At 42.6% G+C, this 14410-nt stretch overlaps 1 protein-coding gene across 3 annotated transcripts in view; it reads right to left on the reverse strand.

Annotated features, from left to right (window-relative positions):
* The window catches only part of LOC126458048 (Golgi-specific brefeldin A-resistance guanine nucleotide exchange factor 1), a 317427-nt gene that overhangs the window by 83999 nt on the left and 219018 nt on the right, over window positions 1-14410 (reverse strand). The window lies entirely within an intron of this gene.

A 14410-nucleotide genomic window follows, 5' to 3' on the forward strand; every position in this document is an offset into this window, starting at 1 on the left:
AGTTTCCAGAATATAAAATCCAGAGATAAGATAATGAGGGTCTTTATAGCACAGAGACTTTGAAGTTGCAGTAACAGGGGTGATACATACCTCAGTGATGACTGTCTGATATGGAGCAATTCTAATAATCTTTTTTATGTGCATGTAAACAAATTCTATGAACAGCTCTTGTGTGAAAGTTGGGGGTCAACTGAGCCATGAACACAACCATGGCTCTATAAATTAGTTTTACATTTACCTACACAGTTTCTGAAGAAGGAATGCTTATGACATTGCTGCAGGATCTTTTCACAAAATTTGAATCACCAAATTCATCCTCTGAATTCAAAAATATATTGTTGGCATGTGCCTACATAAGGAGAAATGATCATTGTAATAAAAAAGATGAAAACAAAGCTACACAGAAAGACTGAAGTGTTCTTTTCTCCTGCAAGCTGTTTGACAGTCCCCTTGAAGGTGGCTTGATGAACCCTCTGCCAGGCACATAGATGTATATGTATATAATAAGTCTCTAACACAGTTCTTACCAAACTTTTAATAAAACTAAATTTCTGTCCACTGAAACCAGGTGACATCATTAGCTAGTAGGATTTGCAATTAATTTTTCAATATGGACCCTGATCTCTTTGTTGAACAGTTCACTGATGAACTCAAAGGCAATCATTTCTTTCCTGTCTGTGACTAGCTGCACTGTCCAATGAAATTAGGAAGGGTGTTCAATAAGTAATGCGACACTTTTTTCTCACCCAGTTTTGGCTGAAAAAATGAGGAATTTGTTGTGGGATATCGTGCAATATTTCACTTCAGCCCCTACAGTTTAACAAAGTTCCGATAGGTGGTCGCGCTATATGTAGCCTCAGAATGGCATTTGCAACAGAGGTTTGATCCAAGCAGATAGCTGCCATCGAGTTTCTTTTGGAGGAAAAATAGAACATCACAGATATCCACAAGCACTTGCACAATTTCTACTAAGACCTGGCAGGGAACAAAAGCATGATGAGTTGTTGGGCAAGTCGTCTGTCATCATTACAAAAAGGTCACACAAACCTACCTGATCTCCCACATGCCTGTTGGCTGCACACAGCTGTGCCTCCTACAATTTAGGAACATGCTCATTTGAGATGATCAACTAATCACAATCAAACAACTTGCTGCTTGACTGGACATCTCTGCTGGTAGTGGTGACACACTAACCCACCAGCTAAGGTACTCAAAGGATGTCTGCCCACTGTGTTGCTTGCCAACTACCAGAAGACCAATAAGGGCACCAAAGGGCCATGTGTGCAGTATTGCTTACGCGTTTTACGGCTGAGCGCTACATGATTTGTTGAATACAGCCGAGTGGCAGCACACCACCTTGCCTCCAAAGAAATAGTTCAAAGTCGCACCTTCAGCCAGTAAATTCACTGTGATGATCTTCTGGCACTTTGAAGGGGTTATTCTGTTTGGTGTCATCCTTCGTGGTGCAATGATCAACTATGAACTGTAATGTGTTACCCAAGAAATTGAAGAAACGAATTCAGCATGTTAGTTGCCACAAATCTGCAAACGAACTACTACTTCTCCATGACAGTGCAACCTTTGACTCAAGTCTGTGCACTTGAGAGGAGCTCACAAAACGTCACTGGACATTTCTTCCTTACCCATCCTTCAGCCTGTACCTCTCACATCCCAACTTTCATCTGTTTGGCCCAATGAAGGAAGCTTCCGCAGGAAGCAGTGTGTAGATGATGGGGAGGTTATTGATGCAGGATGGAAGACGCTGGCTCTGATGTCAACCAATATAGTGGTACAATGCGGGCATACATGCATACAGTAATGAAGCATAAGACTGTCTCATTGAATGGACATTAAGTTTAAGAATATGGTTTTGTAGCCAAGAGAATGGAGAATAATATTGTGTATTGGAATCCCGAATAAAATCAGCCTGCCTTACTTACTGAGCAAAACTCATATAATATTATCTGCACAAATAAAGCCATCATGAAGGAACCATAACAACAAGGCTGAATTTCCTGCTCCCACTACTGAATGCTCTCACTAATAGTGAGATATAAATTACTGCTACAGACACTTTATTTGCAAACAGTAATGTCTGAAATGAGAGCTTGTACACAAATGATACTGAATCACGGATGACTTTGGTATGTACTTAGAATGTTTTACATCAGCCTGCTTCAACATGAGAGAAGGGTTCATTGGTAAATAGTTCTGTAAGACATCCTTTTTGCAATTAGTGATGGGAAGGCATTCAAGTTTAGCACTCTGACTGAAAGGGACCCACTCCATTATTCCTAATTTTAACTAACACAGCACTACAAGAATATACCGTATCAAGATGCACCACAATATTCACTTTAGCTTACACAGTGATCATTACAGTCCCTTCAAGCCAGAAAAGTGAATATATCAGCACACGGGGAATGTTTACACTAGCAGTAAGTTAACCCTGTACTCTAAGGTGCAGCTGCACAGGTAAAAGTGTGTTGCTCTACCATCTATTCACAATGGGCAAGTCATTCTGGTAGCTAAGAGTCTGTGCTGAAACACCTTTAATACAAGGGCGGCCAAGAATTCAACTTATGAGCTATGTCATGGTACGACTGCTATAGCACTCAGCCTGGCTGCACATTTCACCTACCATCACAGCAAGTTGTCTGAGCAGAGGGGGTGTGGAGGGGAGTGGGGGGTGGATGAGGGAGAAACTGAAGACATCATACTAAAATGGCAATGCAGTCACACTATATTTGATCTGGTTTTATATTTAACAATGGAAAAGCCAGTATGGAATAATGAAAACACACACACACACACACACACACACACACACACACACACACACACACACACACACACACAGAGAGAGAGAGAGAGAGAGAGAGAGAGAGAGAGAGAGAGAGAGAGAGAGAGCTGTGGCCACTCAATCTCCCTCCTATATAGTGAGCAGTAATCTAGGCTTTTCACAATGCTAGTTTTGTATTTCCCATCTCTAAAAAACATCTATCACAATCAAAACAAGTTTTCAGTTTATTTTTAGCACACTGAAGACATAATTTTTATCTGGTACACTCTCTTGGCATACAGACCGATGTAGACAATTTTACAGATTTTTGCACTCAGGTTGCCACATAATAGTGACTTATTTAGTTTCATAATTGAAGCAAGGTCTTTCACGTGCATATGCTGAGATAAATTTGTAGCACTTGTGCAACCTCATTATGGAGACATGGAAACTGTACCTGACGAAAACAACGTAAATGTCCTGGACAGTTTTATCATAAAAGAATTTGCCTTAAAAACAGAAAATACATTGCAGATCAATCAGTTACATCTTGACATGCACAGGAACACTTTTAACCAAAACAGCAAACCATCTCAAAAACAGTTTGAAAGCAAATGTAAGACTGGCAGTGTCATGTTTAGAAAATGAACCCTGGTGGGCAGGGCAGGGGAGGGGTGGGCAGGGCAGGGGAGGGGTGGGCAGGGGAGGGGAGGGGTGGGCAGGGGAGGGGAGGGGTGGGCAGGGGAGGGGAACAGATTCACGGAATTTTTTGACTTGAGGATTACAAGAGTACAGGATATGCTGGAGAGATAGTTCCCATCTGTGTAGTTCTGAGAAACTTATGCTGGAAGGGAATATCCAAATAGCACATGTAGTGAGGCACCTTTTAAAGTCATTTGTGTTGTGTGCAGCATGTTTGGCAAATGAATGATCAAGCTTGCAGTTTGCCACAGTTTGGCAGTGGCCATTCATCCAAACACACGGTTACCCATCATACCCACACAGAATGCTGCACAGCAACTGTAGCATAGCTGATATGTAACATGATTGGTTCTACACATGGCTCTGTTTTTTATTGGGTAGTAAATATGGCTGGACTGTGGTAGGAGGTGATAAGTGTGAGTGTGTATGGGTCAGTCTTACACTTAGGTCAGCCATAGTGGAATGACACACAGGGTGCATGTTTGGAATAGGGATGGTGGCTGGTTAAGTAGTTTACTCATGTCAGAATAGATGATGGGGCTGACAATCTGTTTGTGGATGGGCTGGGCAGAAAATTGTCTATCAACAAAGGTTCTGGTAATATTGACATATTCCAACAACTATAACTCTCCATTGCAGAAGTGGTGAGGCTATAAGGAAGAGAATTTTTGACATGGAACAGGTGATAGCTGTCATGGTGGAGGTACTGTTAGTGGTTGCAAACACAGAGACAAGGGAAATGACTATATGTCAGTCCCAATGGAAAGAATAGGAGACATCTAAGCAAAGTAGATGGGAAATAAAGGGTTAAAAACACCACACAAAAACGGAGATCCAAAACCAAACATTAAATGGCCTTCACTATATTACTTCGGCAGATAAAAAATAAAACACAGGCGACAGCCTGGATGTCATTTGCTAAAATCACTGATAAATCAGATGGCAAACCCAAGATGGACCATAAATTAGTAAAAAAAGGGCATTCCAGCAGATAGTGGTGGACAGTTAAAATTTGTGCGCAATGTGTACAAAGTGGTGGGGCAGTGCCAGTAAGCAAATGATGATGGCTAAAAAGGCAGCGCCCAATACGCAACCGAGTTAAAATAATCTCCTCCCGGTGGAAGGGCTGAGGAGGAGGTCGTCCAAGGTGCCGGGAGAGGCTTAAGAAGCCAAGGCTTATTCCTGTGAAAGAAGGACCATTGGTGATGCCAAAGCAGCCCTGACAGATGGCAACGCAGAGATCATCGGAGGAAATAGGGGTACTCACGGGCTGAGGTAAGAGGACTGCAGCCTTAGCAGCTGCTTCAGCAGCCTCGTTTCCAGGCAGACCGACATGTTCCACCAACAGTGAGCAAATGACAGTTTTCCTGGGCATGCTGCACTAAGGGATGAGCAGTGTACAGAGTCTTTGGAAGATACTGAGAGTCTGAGCAGAGGACACAATTGGGAAGGCTGTGTTGCTGGATTTACTACATGGTGTGATACGAAATGAAAAGCTCGGCTATAAATACTGAGGAGTGGGCCAGAAGCCAATATCAAAAGACATGGGTGCTAATGACAAATGCACACCCAACAGCAGTCAGTGAGTCCAAGAGCCATCAGTGTATGCAAAGGTACTGACGCTAAGTTCCATGCGAGCGTCGTGAAACTGGAGGCGATAGACCGAGGCTGGAGTAGTGTCCTAAGGAAACGAATGAAGACCAAGATTAACATGGGCTGCTTCATGAAGCCAAGGTCGTGAAGGGTTCACACCTACGGGGAAAGTTGCAGGTAGCATGAAGTTAAGGTGCCGTAGCAAGTGGCGAAAGCGGACGGCAGGAGGGAAGAGGGAAGAGGCAAGAGCCCCATACTGACGATCTAAGGAATCATCAAAGAAGGAGGCATAGTATGGGTGGCCACGCATGGCAGACAAACAACATGCTTACCTGCTGAGGAAAAAGTCACGGTGGTAGGACAGTGGTAGTTCAGCAGCTTCAGCATACAGACTCTGAACCAGGCTGGTGTAAGAGGCACCCATGGCCAAACGGATGCCACGATGGTGGATAATGTTGAGACTGCGTAAAAGGGATGGGCGTGCAGATGCATAAACAAAGCACCCATAGTCGAATTTCAAACGGACAAGGGACCGGTACAAACAGAGGAGGGTGGTTTGATCAGCACCCCAAGAAGTACCATTGAGGACACGGAGGACACTGAGGGACTGTGTACAGTGGGCTGCCAGGAAAGAGACATGGGAGGACCAAGAGAGTATCCTATCGAGCATGAGACCCAGGAATTTCGTAGCGTCAACAAACAGAAGGGCAACAGGACCAAGACATAGAGGTGGTGAGGGAGTCCATTTGCACTGCCAGAAATTCATACAGACAGTTTTGTCACTGGAAAAGCAAAAGCCATTGGCGATGCTCCGGGAGTGAAGACGGTCAAGACAGCGCTGAAGATGCCGCTCAGTGAGACATGTGCTTGGAGAACTGCAATACATGGCAAAATCATCAACAAAAAGGGAGCCAGAGATGAGCGGCATGAGACAGGCCATAATAGGGTTAGTGGCGATAGCAAAGAGGATAACGCTCAGTATGGAACCCTGAGGCGCACCATTTTCCTGAATAAAGATGTCCGACAAAGCAAACCCACATGCACCTCAAAAACTCTGTCTTGTAAAAATGCCCGAAGAGAACAGGGCAAACACCCACGGAAGCCCCACATGTAAAGAGTACGGAGGATACCAGTTCTCCAGCAGGCATTGTAGGCCTTCTCCAAATCAAAAAACACTGTCACAGTCTGGGATTTACACAGAAAACTGTTCATGACATGGATGGACAAAGTAATGAGACTGTCAACTGCAGAACGCCATGCTCTAAATCCGCTCTGTGCTTTCGCGAGTAAATGGTGAGATTTGAGCCACCACACCAGCTGGGCATGAATCATGTGTTCCATCACCTTGCAAACACAGCTGGTAAGAGAGATGGGGCAGTAGCTGGAAGGAAGGTTTTTGTCCTTACTGGGCTGAGGGATGGGTATGACTGTGGCTTCAAGCCAGCAACCAGGAAATGTGCCCTCTGCCCAGATGCGATTATGTGTGTTAAGCATAAAGTGCTTGCCCACAAGAGGGAAGTGCTGCAACATTTGAATGTGGATAGCATCTGGCCCAGGAGCGAAGGACCGGGATGAACTGAGAGCATGATCTAGCTCCCTCATGGTGAAGGCGGCATTGTAGCACTCATGATTTGGAGAAGAGAAGGGTATTGCCCGAGCCTCCTCCACTCGTTTCCTATGGATAAAGGCAGGATGATGGTGGGAAAAGCTCAAAACTTGCGCAAATGGTGGCCCAAGGCATTGCAGATAGCAACAGGATATACGACGACATCAGCACCTACGGTCAGGCCGGAAATGGACCTTGGTTCCAGAGAGCCGTCGGAAGTTGGTCCACACAACAGAGGAAGGCGATGGAACTGGTAAAAGATCTAGTGAACAAAATCCAACTAGCTCTTTTGCTATCCTGAATAACTCGACGACACTTTGCACGCATCTGTTTATAATGAATGTAGCTTTCCAGCATAGCGTGGCAGTTAAAAATACAGAGAGCGCGTCTCCATGCGCGAATTGTGTCGCAGCACGCCTCAGTCCACCAAGGGATTGGGACACGATGTGGTAAAGAGAAAGTGCAAGGAATGGAACGTTCTGCAGCAGTAAGTATAATGTTTGTGAGGTAGCCCACCTGGTCATCACAACTGAGGAAATCTTGTTCTGGAAAGGTCACCACTGAGGAGTAAAGCTGCCAGTCAGCCTTAGTAAGCTGTCATTTGGGCATGCATGTGAATGGATTAGGAGTCAGTAGACGGAGAGCACACGGGAAGTGGTTGCCCGAGTAGGAGTCAGAAAGAACGGACCACTCAAGACGATGGACAAGCTGGGCAGTGCACAAGGATAGGTCAAAACGGGAATAAGTGTGTGAGGAGTCAGAAAGGAAAGTGGGTGCACCAGAGTTAAGGCAGAAGAGGTTGAGTTGGTTAAGAATGTCGGCCAAGAGGGCACCTCTCTTTCAGGCCCTGGGAAAACCCCAAAGGGGATGATGCACATTAAAGTTACTGAGTAGCAAAAATGGCGGAGGTAGCTAACCAATAAGCTGAAAGAAGTCAGCCCTGGCGACAGCGAAGGACAGAGGTACATAAATCATACAGAGGGAGAAAATCATGTGGGAAAGGAAGAGGCGAACGGCAACAGCTTGAAGACGGGTAGTCAGGGAGATGGGTTGACTATGGTCAACCCGTATAACCAGCATGATGCCCCCATGAGATGGGATGCCGAACCCAGGGGGAAGGTCAAAACGAATCGGTAAGTAATGTGGAAGCTAAAAAGCGGTCTTTACTGTGCTATTTTGTTTCCTGAAGGCAAAGTACAAGGGGATGATGTGATGCTAGAAGCAGCCGTAAATCCTCTTTGTGGGACCGAAGGTCGCAAACGTTCCACTGGAGGGCAGACATGAGGAAGAAGAGATGTAGGGGTGTCAACTCAGTGTCCGCCGAGGGACAGCTGGTGGAAAGTCGCTACTACAGGGCACAGAAGCAGGAGGATCCTGCTCCATGGGGTCCACACAAGCATTGGCATGCTTGTGCGGTCGGTCAGTGGAGACCAACACCGAAAAACGGTTGGTGGTGCGCAACGGCGAGACAGAGGCCAGCCGGGCTAAGCGACTACATGGCAACACCATAAAGCAGGATCTTTGAGTTGGTGAAGGGGAAGACTGTTTGTCTTCAGCAGATTTCTTCAAGCTCTTCTGCTTGGAGGAAGACTTGGGTGTTGGTTGGCTGGAGGGAGTACTACTCCTGGCCTTTCCTGCCTACCAGTTGTGTAGTGGGTAGCTTTGCCTCATGGGGTGAGAGTTTGACAGTTTGTTGCACAGCAGGAGAGGGGGGACAGTGATGCTACCTTGATACTGGGCGACTGCACAACCTCAGAGCCAAATTTGAGGTTGCATGTCTATGAAGCCATGTCCTTCATGGAGCAAGGGGTAACAAGAACTGAACTATAAGTGTCAGACAGGAGAACACAGGGTTTGCAGCTAGCCAGTAACTTGTAAGCTACTGGGTAAGGCATTTTTTCCTTTACCCGAATTTCTTGAGCAGCCCGCTTGTCGAATTCACGGGACAATCCTGGGAGGAGTTGCAGTTGATACATCGGGGAGAAGGACGCGGACATTCGCCCTCGTGTGCATCCCTGCCACAAGTTACACATTTGGTCAGGTGTCGAGAAGATGTTCTAGTGTGATTGAACCGATGACACTGGTAATGGCACATCAGATTTGGAATGTATGGCCGGACTGTGATGATTTAATAGCCTGCTTTAATCTTGGACAGTAGTACAACCCTATCAAAGGTGAGGAAGAAAGTGCGGGTGGGCACCAAGGAAGAATTGACCATTTTTGTGACATGGTGAACAGCAATCAGGCCTTGATCAGAGAGGTGAGATTGTATTTCAGCCTCAGTCAGACCGTCAAGCAGCCCAGTGTAAACTACACCATGGGAAGAATTCAAAGTTCTATGTGCCTCGACACGAACAGGGTAGATGTGGAGAAGCAAGACAGCAAGAAGTAGTTGTGCTTGAGTATCAGAAGCTGTCTTCAAAAGCAAAGTGCCATTCCGTAAACGAGAGCAGGATTTCACAGGCCCTGCAATGGTATCAACACCTTTCTGAATAATAAATGGACTGACCTCATTATGTTTTCGTTTCGTCGACATCGATGGAGAGGACAAGTGACTCCTAAAGAGGAAATCCCCTCCACAATTGCCAGCGTCTCTGATGGCCCACTCCTTCCAACTGGTGACCCCCCCCCCCCCCCCCCCCATATCCATGAGCCTACGCAACAGTATGCCACTGCAGGGATAGGGTGTATTGGGGGGTGTGTGTGTGTGTGTGTGTGTGTCTGCCAGAAAAAGAGCTAGGATTTGAAAAACTAGTTATATGATGTTCTGTTACACGTGTTGTGTGTATGCACCACCAGTCGTTCTGTTGAAGATATGTATGCTTTAAAATTACTAAAGGTTCACTGTCAGCAATTATTGACCACTGCATTAAATTCTGACAAATAATTCCTACACTAGAGCTGTTGTTCTTGTCTTCAGTCCTGAGACTGGTTTGATGCAGCTCTCCATGCTACTCTATCCTGTGCAAGCTTCTTCATCTTCCAGTACTTACTGCAACCTACATCCTTCTGAATTGGCTTAGTGTATTCATCTCTTGGTCTCCCTCTATGATTTTTACCCTCCATGCTACCCTCCAATGCTAAATTTGCGATCCCTTGATGCCTCAGAACATGTCCTACCAACCGATACCTTCTTCTAGTCAAGTTGTACCACAAACTTCTCTTCTCCCCGATCCTATTCAATACCTCCTCATTAGTTATGTGATCTACCCATCTAATCTTCAGCATTATTCTGTAGCACCACATTTCGAAACCTTCTATTCTCTTCTTGTCTAAACTTCCATACATGATAATAATAATAATAATAATAATAATAAAGATTTTATTGTCTTTAGGCCATTACAGCAATTGACAATGTCAAATGAAGTTACAATTTATAATACAGTGTGATAAGGTATTGACTACTGAAATATTTTAGCTTATATTACAATAAATGTACAGTGGGTCATCTGTTGGATTACTGCATTTTGCAGTTGAAGAATTCATTGATATCATAGAACGGGTGGGCAATAAACCATTCATGCAGTCTTTCTTTGAATGTATGTTCAGGAAGATCCTGTATGGCATGTGGCAGCTTATTAAATAGCTTGTGCCCTGTGACTTCATAGCTATTTATTGATTTTGATAGTCTGTGGTAAGGCGTGTATATGTGTTTGATGCTTCTTGTGTTGTAACAATGTACATTTTCTCTACATTTCACATCTTGTAGGTTCTTCTTCGTAAAGATTAAGACATTGTATATATAGAGGTTTATTACAGTCATAATTTTTTGTTTAGTAAATAAGGGTTTGCAGTGAGCCTTATGCGAAGAATTTGTAATTATCCTAATGGCTTTCTTCTGCAATAATAGGATGTCATGTATATGACTACTGTTACCCCACAAGATAATGCCATAGGATATTATACTCTGGAAAAATGCAAAATAAGATGATCTGATGTATATTTCAGGTACGCAATTTCTGAGTTGTCTTAATAAATAAATTACTCTAAATAGTTTACTACTAATATAGTTTACATGTTGGCCCCAGGATAACTTTTCGTCTAAATAAACTCCCAGGAATTTAACAGAACTATGGTCATCAGATAGTGGCTTGTCTCTTAGAGTGAAGATTATCTGCCGAGTTTTATTTTCATTTAGCAGGAAACCATTTGCTCTGAACCAATATGCTGCATGAGTGAGTGTATTTTCAGCACAGGTTTTAAGATCATTAAGATTGTTACTGCTGTGGAGAAAAGTCGTATCATCTGCATACAATACAGCGGTGGATCTAATAAACGAGGGGAGGTCATTGATCATTATCAGAAACAGGAAGGGCCCCAGTACAGATCCCTGAGGCACAACTACTTTAACATTTTCTATGTTTGACATTTCCTTACCAACACAAACTACCTGTTTACGGTTGTTGAGATAAGCTTTTAATAGTCTGAGACTGTTTCCTTTGATGCCGTAGAATTCTAGTTTCTCTAGTAGTGGCATGTGCTCAACACAGTCGAAGGCCTTGCTTAGGTCACAGAATGAGACCTGAGCAAAGCCTTTGTTCTCAAAAACTTTGAGGATGTAACTGACTACCGTGTTGATTGCATCAATGGTCGACAGATTCTTCCTAAACCCGTATTGTGTAGCATTAATTATTCCTAGATTCTCAAAGTGAGATGATAATTGTTGGTACATGATGCATTCTATTACCTTGGAGAATGCGGGTACTATTGAAATAGGCCTGTAGCTAGATGGAGAGTCTTTATCTCCCTTTTTGTATACTGGGACGATCCTAGACAGTTTTAACTCATCAGGAAAATATCCCTCAAGTAAGCACTTGTTTATGCAATGGGTTAAGGGGTAGAGAATGCGGTCACACACTTTTTTTAGCAGGTTGCATGATATGCCATATATATCTAAGCTATCAGATGATTTCAGTTGTTTTATGACCCCTTGCACACATCTAGGCGATACTTCAGAGAAGGTTACCATGCTTGTATTTAGTGACTGTCTACCCCAATTTTGGGAGAGTAACTCTGATGGACTAATGTCTGGTTTGATAACTGCGTCTCCTATTTCTTTCACTGAATTAATAAAAAACTCATTGAGTGTTTGTGATGGGATATTAATTTTGTCTTTTTTAGTATCTCTGGCAGCACTGTTAATTACTTTCCAAGCGGTTTTGCATTTATTGGTGGAATTATGTATGCTGTTGGCATTGTAGGTTTTTTTGGCTTGCAGGATGGCTTTTTTGTATTCATTCCTGCATTCCACATAGGCTGATTTGGCACAGTCAGACTTCATACTATTGTATATGTTGTACAGTAACAAAACTTGTTTCTTTAGATCTGTCAGCTGTTTAGTGTACCACATATTTTGTCTGTTTTGAGATCTGGATTTGTGGCTGCTGTCCATTATTTTGATTTTCTTTATGGGAATACTATGGTTAAATAGGGTCAAGTATGCATTAAAAAATCTATCAAATATTATTTTGGCTGGCAGGTCATTACTTGATGTGTAATGTCCATCGACACTACAATGGCCAAACCAGTCTGTCAGCAAGGGAATTACGAAATGTGTTAATTTTATCCTCAGTTATGGGTCTGGTAATCACAACTGTTGGGACAGGTCTGTTTGCATTGCTCCTATTGAGGGGAATTTTACTTGCATAATTTAGAGATACGGAGTTATGGTCAGAGAATGGGAACACTACAACTTTGCATGTGTTTTCAGTGGTCTCGAAGTTTACAAAGATGTTATCTAAACATGCTTTGTTTCTTGTGGGCCTGTTATTAACATGATGTAAATTGTATTGTCTTAGTAAGTTTTCCAGATCTGCAACACTACCCTTACATTTAGTAACATCAAAATCAGCATTCAAATCACCTCCTATTGCAATATCATGATGTAACCATTTAATATTACTTAATTCACTCAATAGCATGTCCATTCTTTCTAAAAATATGTTAATGCTTCCCTTTGGTGATCTGTACATGGATACTACTATTAGCTTATGACTATTAATGATTATACGCGTAACTTCAAAGTGCTGTTCATCACACAAGGAATTTAGGTCTAGTTTGCTTATTGTACAATTGAGTGACAGATTGGAATAAATTGCCACACCACCTCTAATGTGCTCTTTCCTACAGTAGCTATTTACTATACTAAAATTGTCAAATTTGGCAACTGCAAGTTCATTCTCATTAGCCCAGTGTTCACTCAGACAAAAAATATCAAACTGGTTATCAAGACCAAACTCATTTATGATAAGTTCTCTATCTTTCAGTCCTTGAACGTTAAGGTAACATATTTTAAGATCCATGCTCTTATTGCTTACACACTGAACACTATGGTGATTGGTTTTCAAACGTTTTTCAGGGCTTATCTTTTGGATTTCTGCCTCTTGTTGCCTTTTACTAAAAAACTGTTCACTTGGAGTGGTAGCACATCTACTGTTGTATGGCTACACTCCATACAAATACTTTCAGAAACGACTTCCTGACACTTAAATCTATACTCGATGTTAACAAATTTCTCTTCTTCAGAAATGCTTTCCTTGCCATTGCCAGTCTACATTTTATATCCTCTCTACTTCGACCATCATCAGTTATTTTGCTCCCCAAATAGCAAAACTCCTTTACTACTTTAAGTGTCTCATTTCATAATCTAATTCCCTCAGCATCACCTGACTTAATTCGCCTACATTCCATTATCCTCGCTTTGCTTTTGTTGATGTTCATCTTATATCCTCCTTTCAAGACACTGTCCATTCTGTTCAACTGCTCTTCCAAGTCCTTTGCTGTCTCAACATTTTTATTTCTTCTCCATGGACTTTAATACCTATTCTGAATTTTTCTAGAGCTATTGATGTAAAATGCTGTATTCTTATAAAAATTGGCAATGTAGACTACTACTGGTGGGTTAGGCATGTGCATAAAAACCACCCACTTGAAATGTTTGATAGTGCCAAACTTGGAATAGGGTCTGTTGCCCAGCCATCACCAATTGACAGATAGTTAAATCTGCAGAGGAGTTTAGTATGAAAACTCTCACTAAACTGAACTTCCAAAGAAAATAAAATTTTGTTTGTGACCTAGCGAGACATTATTTGTTATTTACGGTCATTATGTGTTACAGAAGGGTCAGCTCCTCCCATCATTTTGTGCCCCCATCCCCCCCCACATGAGGACACGCAAAAGAATACAACAGCCGGCCCTTTAACACAATCACTTTTATAGCACTAGACACGATAGAAAAAGGCACATACAAAGAAAAAGCTGTCCTACTGTTCTCAAAAATAATATTAAGTCAGCACCATATTTGAAAAACTAGAGACTATATTTCTGTGTGTTTTTCATGATGGTTATCAGAGAATATCACAAACATTTTTCGAATATGCATAGCACAGCTCGGATAACTGTGTACCATCACTCTCATTAGGTGCTACAACTCACTACAGTGTTAATCAAAAGGAGGAGAATTCTGACTGAAGATAGCAATGCACAGAATGATGATATTATTTTAAATGATAATTGCAAATAACTTATTTCTTAGCCCAAACATTAAAGCAATTATTACACATTGTTCAAGTCTTAATTTCAAGTCACAAACATATGTACAAGAAAATATTAAAGCATGCTCAAATGCAAGCAGGCACAAAGAAATCAAATTACTTGCACATCCACACTCCTGGAGTTCATTGTGCGTGACACGGTAACTTCCTTGACCTGCATCAGAGTGAGCTAAC

The sequence above is a fragment of the Schistocerca serialis genome, chromosome 2 (genome assembly GCF_023864345.2).
Source record: "Schistocerca serialis cubense isolate TAMUIC-IGC-003099 chromosome 2, iqSchSeri2.2, whole genome shotgun sequence".
In the NCBI taxonomy this organism is placed as follows: Eukaryota; Metazoa; Arthropoda; class Insecta; order Orthoptera; family Acrididae; genus Schistocerca; species Schistocerca serialis.